The sequence below is a fragment of the Canis lupus genome, chromosome 23 (genome assembly GCF_003254725.2).
Source record: "Canis lupus dingo isolate Sandy chromosome 23, ASM325472v2, whole genome shotgun sequence".
NCBI classification, from domain to species: domain Eukaryota; kingdom Metazoa; phylum Chordata; class Mammalia; order Carnivora; family Canidae; genus Canis; species Canis lupus.
This window is the reverse complement of record NC_064265.1, coordinates 3029871-3036587: the sequence shown is the minus strand read 5'-3', so window position 1 is coordinate 3036587 and position 6717 is coordinate 3029871. Positions and strand designations below refer to the sequence as shown.

At 47.5% G+C, this 6717-nt stretch overlaps 1 protein-coding gene and 1 long non-coding RNA gene across 6 annotated transcripts in view; one reads left to right on the top strand and one right to left on the bottom strand.

Moving 5' to 3' along the window:
• Positions 1 to 891: 891 nt before the first annotated feature.
• Positions 892 to 3199, bottom strand: LOC118352069 (uncharacterized). The gene is made up of 3 exons (XR_004808554.2): positions 3059 to 3199; positions 2163 to 2208; positions 892 to 1249 (listed from the first exon to the last, which is right to left on the bottom strand). It is a non-coding gene; the product is annotated as an uncharacterized LOC118352069 (long non-coding RNA).
• A 210-nt stretch (positions 3200 to 3409) lies between these two features.
• The window catches only part of SNRK (SNF related kinase), a 58185-nt gene continuing 54877 nt past the window's right edge, over positions 3410 to 6717 (top strand). For 2 of the 5 annotated variants that reach the window (XM_025461457.3, XM_025461459.3), the window contains exon 1: positions 3417 to 3552. The gene's annotated coding sequence lies outside the window, so the exon portion shown is untranslated. Of the gene's footprint in view, positions 3553 to 4260; positions 4517 to 6717 lie in introns of all 5 variants that reach the window. The other 3 variants (XM_049099762.1, XM_025461456.3, XM_025461458.3) reach the window with 3 other exon arrangements.

The following is a 6717-nucleotide window of genomic DNA, read 5'->3' as shown; positions in this document are numbered from 1 at the left end:
AATGGTTTGGCAGGCCATGTTAAAGTTTTGGACATGGGATTAAGATGGGATTTACTTGTTGGAGAACATGCACATGCTTCTTTTGGCCTGAATTAAACTTTGCAAATCTTGGCAACATCATATTGTATTCATTTAAACATATCCATTAATATACCACTTACTGTGTACCAGGCACTGTTTTAATACTTAAAATAAACTCATTTAATCCCATCAACAGTGGTTCTCAAACTCTAACTTGCATCAGAATCACCCAAAAGTGTTCTTGAAACAGAAACTACAGTTTTCAATTTAGTACATCTGGAATGGAGACTGAGAATTTGAATTTTGATTCAGTTCCCAGAAGAAGCTGATATTGTTGGTCAAGAGAGCACACTTTGAGAACCATTTCTTTATACCATCTTTATAAGAAAGATATCATTATCACTACCATCCTCATGTTACAGAGAAGAAAACAAACAGAAGGTTAAGGAACCTGCCCAAAGCCATAGAGAATTAAGTGATGGGGCAGGATTTGATGCCAGGCAATGACTGTCATGTCTCTTAGCTCACATGTTGCAAATGAACAGAGTCAAGGGCTGGCATTTTCAATCTTTGTTTGCAACTATCAAAAATACATTACACACACACACACACACACACACACATACGGTGGCCTTCACTGATATCTGAGATAAGAGAAACATGCTAACTGATGCCAATGGGGTAGTATGAGAAAGTCTTTGAGGAACTCTGTAGGCCTTTCCAATGAAGTATCATTATTTTTTGGTCCTACTGGGATGAAGCCAGGATTTAGAAATGCACAACTATCAATGTACAAAATGACTAATTAAATATGTAAAGCAAAATCTTACTTAAATACATGTTATAACTCAAAATTGAACTGTACATGGTTACTCAATACCTATTGTTTTAAATATAGTTTAATTTTTTCAAATTATGAAAATGAACAATATCTAGAGAAGATAATATGATGCTTGTGTGTATGTGTGTGTGTGTGTGTGGTGATGGGGGGTCCCAAGATGAAAATTGCAATTCTTTCAAGAATCTGCTTGCTTTTCACATCTTGATCTAATTTGTAGCATTGCCCTGGTTGCCTTCTGATAAACAACTTCTTCCTTAAATTGGTGGCATTATGTTATATTTGAGATTTGAATCACAGAAACTGTAATACAAACCTGCATGCTCCATCTTGTCGTTTTGTAGAGTGCTGTATATCTAATTAAAGCTTCTTACAGGTCCATAAAAAGACCTAACATTAAAAAAAGCAGTCTGTGTTGGAGAAAGCCTCCAGGCAGATTGGAGGAGGGTTCTTCATTAACAATAAACATATTTGCTTATATTCAAAGTTAAGTAATAATATATTAATTTGCACTTGAATATTCTTAAATATTGCCTAAGCATAATAAGATCATGTTACTACATCTATGGTGTGGAACTGAAAATGGGTCATGTTCTTGCCAGCAGCACTATAGCTTCCCAAGAAACACTGGGGATGAATGAATGATTTACTATCCGGCTGTATCCCTGACTTTATTTGAATCAATCTATTATTCTGTTCCTTTTCATTTATTGTTTTGCTATTCTTATGTCCTTGTTACCTTATAGATTTTAGTTGAAACCTGAGTCACACACAGCAACAATATAAATACTGTTTTCCAAGGGCTTATTTATTATGGCCATTGCTTTGTGGTTACTGTTACTCTCAGGGCTACAGGTCTGGTGGCAGAGGTCGTCAACCACTGGATTCCCTTGGGAGACCATTAGAGTGGGTCTTTTTTTGTTTGTTTGTTTTTCTTTTACAGGGTTCCCTAAATAGTGATATCTCCCTGAGGGGAAAAGTGCATGGTCTTCCAACTTTCCAGTAGTGAAGGACTGACTGAATTCCACAAAGGAGCTACTGCGTAACATACGCCTAGAGTTAGAATGTCAGTGTCAAAGTGAGATTTTTCCTTTATGGTCTTTCTCAATCAGAGTGATCCCAGAGTTGGGGCTTTGACTCATCCTTAAGGGACAGAGGCCTAGCCTGAGGCCTAGAGTCCCAGGGTTTTCCTGGCCAATGATCCATCACCCCATCCTAGAGCATTAGGCTGACTGGGAGTCCCCCTTTAATAGAAAACCTTGTTCTCACCCTAAGGGCTTGCATCTCCCCACAATCCACTTACTTTTCAATCATCTTCAGACATGCAAAATTGATGCTGTGGAGATGGTCTGAAAACAAAACAAAACAAAACAAAACCCCTGACATTTGCAGGTCAGCAAAGACACACTTGCTAAAGCCATCTAGATTTCTCTTCTGCACCAAGTCAACTTAATCAAATTTGGAGCATCTGAGCAGCTTTTATTTGTATATTTATTTTTTTTCTTGTGTCCTTCTTCACTAGGCATTTTTTATTTGAAGGGTGGAAAGAAAGGAGAAACAGAAAGGGAAAAGCAGGTCGGAGAAACCTGGCATCTGGCTTGTTGGCTCTCCCTTTCAGGAAGCCTCAGAGAGCCCATCTTCCACCTACTGAAAGACAAGCTTTCGAGGGTGGGAGTCAGGAGCCCAGCACCCCTCTTCTGGCCTTGGCTAAGCTCCCTTCCTGAGCCACTTGGCCTGGTGACCATGCCGCTGAACTCTCTAGCTAAACCACGATTAACGTCTGCTGTTTGAATCCTGGACTTGGTCTGTTTTAACACTTTCCATGACCTTTTGCCTTTCCAGGTGGTTTCCAGGAGAGGCCGCTAACTGATGGGGCCGGGCTAGTGTCTCCCGGTGACCTTTAAGGCCAGCGCCGCATTCAGATGGTGGGCTTTTCTCCTTTTGTTTAAATAGCAACAAAATCAATGAAATTCCTTCAAATTGGGTTCCCAAGAAATAAAACTGTAGAGAAAAAGAGCATATGCATATATTTATATATGTATGTGTATACATGAACGTATATTCACTCTTTTCCCTCTCCTTGCTTAAACTCGGCGGGAGACGCGGGCACCCCCGGAAGGGCAAAGCGCGAGCTGCCCTCCCCGCCAGCCCCCAGGACGCAGGCAGGTCAGGTGCAGGCCGTCCCAGCTCTCCGGTTACCCGGTAGCTCGCGCCACTCTTCCCGGCCACTGCCCCGTGTCCCTTGCGCTTCCTCCTTCCGCGGGCCCTCTCCTCGGGCGCCTCGGCCGCTTCCCGCCGCCAGCCCACCGCCGCGGAGCCCGCCTGCCCCGACGCCGCCACGACGCCCTCCGCAGCCCGCGCCCGCGCCCGCGCCCGCGCCCGCGCCCGCGCCCGCGCCCGCGCCCGCGCCCGCGCCCGCGCCCGCGCCCGCGCCCGCGCCCGCGCCCGCGCCCGCGCCCGCGCCCGCGCCCGCGCCCGCGCCCGCAGGTGCTCCCGGCCCCGCCCCCCCCCGCGGGCCCGCCCCGCTCTGCGTCACAGTGACGCGAGCCCCGCGCAGGCGCACCTCGCCCCCCCCGCCCGCGGCCGGCCGCCCGTTCGGTATTATGATTAGCGCTGGGTGCGGGGGTTCGGCGGCCGGGAGGGAGTCGTCGGCGCCGCGGCTGCTGCGGACGGACGCCCGCCTGCTGGCGGAGGTAGGGGCGAGCGCGGGGCGCGGCGGGGCGCGGCGGCCGCGGGCCGGGTGCGGGCCGGCCTCCGCCGCCGGGTAGCCTGCGGCGTTGCGGGCTGGGGGTGCGGGCCCGGGCGCCCGCCGCGGGCGGAAAGTAAGTTGCGCGCTCGCCGCTCCGCGCTCCCCGCGCCCCGCGCCCCGCGCCCCGCTGCCCGTGCCGGCCGCAGCGCCTTGGGCCCGGAGGACGCGGGCTGGGGCGGCGGCGGCGTGCGGCCTGGCGGCGGGGCGGCGGCGGGGCGCGGGGCCGGCACTGGCACTGGCACTGGCACTGGCACTGCGGCGGCCGCGGGCTCCCGGAGGCCCTGCCCTTGCGGCCGCGGCCGGATTGCGGCACCTCGGGAGGCGCCCGCGCCCCGCACCCCGCGCCCCGCGCCCCGCCCCGCCCCGAGCGGGCCCCGCGCCCGGCCGGGCCCCCCGCGGCTCCCCGCGGCTCCCCGCGCCCGGTGCCCTCGTGGGGTGTGCGCCGGGATGTGTTTCCTTCTCCAGAGCAACCTGGAGATCTGGCCGCAGCCAGGCTTTCTCGGGGAAGCCGCAGCCTTACAATAGAATGGGGCTCTTGTCTGTAGAGAAAGGGCACCGGGCTGGGAAGGAGGAGCGCTGCCGTTCCCGGGGGAGACCTGCCGTTTTGTTGTTGTTTTTCCCTGCACGTCAGGAAACCTCCGTTCTTTTACAGAGTCATCGCCTGTTGATTGCTTTCTGAACCATTTTGCAAAAGCCTGTCGTTAACTTGGACTCGGGATCTAGGAAAGTGACAGTCTCAACCTGGGGGGGCGGGGGGGTCCTGGAGCTGTGCTCTTCCTGACGCTTGAATCGGGGATGATCCACTGCTTCTTGGGAGGATTGGTTCCATCTCAGTGTTTGGGAGAATTTGGCAGGAGGATTCTTAAATCTACAGAGGTCTGAGGATAGAGGACCTTTCAAACTGTCAGGTTAACTTTTTTATGTTTTTAAAAATTGAGTGCATTCTCAAAGTCTTAGGAATGGGTGATAAAGCTGATTTATTGCGTTTCACATTTTATCAGTTTTGAAGGGGAAGCGTGGTTTACCACTGATGGAACTGCAAATGTTGACTGTCCTGCTGAATTTTCACCAAATTTCTGTCAACTATCAGTTGCCTCAGTTTGGGTTCCTTGTTCAGGGTTGGGACACTGTGTCTCAACCTAATTTATCAGAATGTTTATTAGTGTACTTTAAAGCTAGGAGCTGTCAAGTTTTATGTAATCAGTTTTTAAATTTATAATTACAAGACTTTCCATATTTATCAAATCATTCCCCTAAGGAAATCTGTCTTCTATGTCTGCTTAAATATTTCTTTTGGAATTGGATTCCTGAGGAAGAATGTACTGTACAAGTGGTGATTTAAGCATACTAATTAGACAAGTTTCCTTAAAAAAAAAATACGTATTGATTCTTTTCTCCAACTATCTTATTGTCCCTACTAGGAAAACAGATGACATTCCCATTTTACAGAACTAGAAATGAGAGAAATTACATGACATTCCCAAGGGCACATATTGAAGCAGTGTAGTAGCTGAAAAATTAAGTGCCCAGGGCTAACTTTTCTTACATCTTCAAGATTTTCCAGGCAGGGAATTTTGAGTGTGACCTTTCTATTTTTTAAATCTGTACAATCAGTTTTCGTTTTATGCACAGAAATGGCTCTCGCCCCATTAATACTTTACTACTTAAAGTTTTCAGTATTGCTGCAGTAAACATACAAGAATTCAGAAGTTATCCTAATTTTTATTTTTCTAGAACAGAAATATAAATTGGGACTTTATGTTCAAATTTAATCCCATAATCCTCAAATGAAGGCTTTTATATGTCTTTATTGAAGTTGAAGGGCTCTCATGACATTTTTACTGGCCACAGGAAATAATGTTCATCTAAACCTTACCATGGGTGTTTCTGTCATATAGAAAGTGAAACTAAATGGAAAAAAGTTATTTATTTTTGGAGATAATTGAGCAGTCATCGTTCTAAGTACTGGTATAAAGAAGGTGTGATGTCTTCCCTGTGATGTCTTCCCCCACTAGGCCCAGGAAGAAAAGAGCACAAGTGAACTTTCTACACAGCCAGAATTTTAAAAACATAGTTGAGGTACTCTAAAGACCTCTTTTAACGGCATGCACGCTGTTTGCTTAACAATCAGAAGATAGAATTGTTAGCCAATAAAACTATTATTCATAATTTAGGTACTTCTCAGTGTATGTGTGTGCAGGTAAATTCTTAGAGCAATGTCAGTGAAGTTACTTGAGTAGATTCTAGCAGTTTTGAAGATAAACTTAGCCTGTTATCGTTTATTCATGGTACCTTTGTGTGTCCGTTTTTGGGACCCTGGATTCAAGAGTAGCAATAGAAAAATGAATAAAAACCAATTACTGCCTTTAGGAGCTCACAGGCTATTGGGGCACTGAAGTAAGCAGTGATGATAGGATCCAGTGAATGCTGTGGTAAGGCATAGGCAAAACCCCGCAGAAGTACAAAGATGGTGGCAAGGAGCAATCTGACTTGCGAATGCTTCACGGAGGAGGTGACAATGGACTGGTCTTAATACAGATAGGGTTCCCAGGCAGAGAGAAGGGGAAAGTGCTCAGAGAGTTCAGGGAAGATGAGAAGACAAGGTTAAGTAGTGGAGGAAGAACTTAGATCCAAGTGGGTGAAAGGGAGTTGAGGAGGTAAAGACAGTGCAGCTGTTCTTTTTTTTAAAGAATATGAACAGGAAGAGAGAGGAGTGGCAGGAGCTCTGGGCATGGAGAGGGAAGTGTTTTGGTATCTTGTTTTTGTTTGCAAAGAGCTAGTGTAAAATTTCTCAGACTTAATAGCCTCACAAGAGCTCTTTTCATATATTGGCTGCTCTGGATGATCTGGAGCTAGATTATTCACACTGGATGGTTTCCTCATACCTTTTTCTGTAAGTCTGCTTTGGGTTGAGGCCTTATATCCCATGGGAAGCCATTTCTTGCTGGTGGCAGGGGAGGAGCCTGTCTAAAGAGGATCCCTGCTGTACCTTTCCTGAACGTTTATTTCTCTGCTGCTTCCAGAGCCTCCTGAGACTCTGCTTTGGCACCTCCAGCATTTGGCTTCTGCTCAGGTAGCCTCTTCCATGACAAATCAGGCGTCTTTCTCT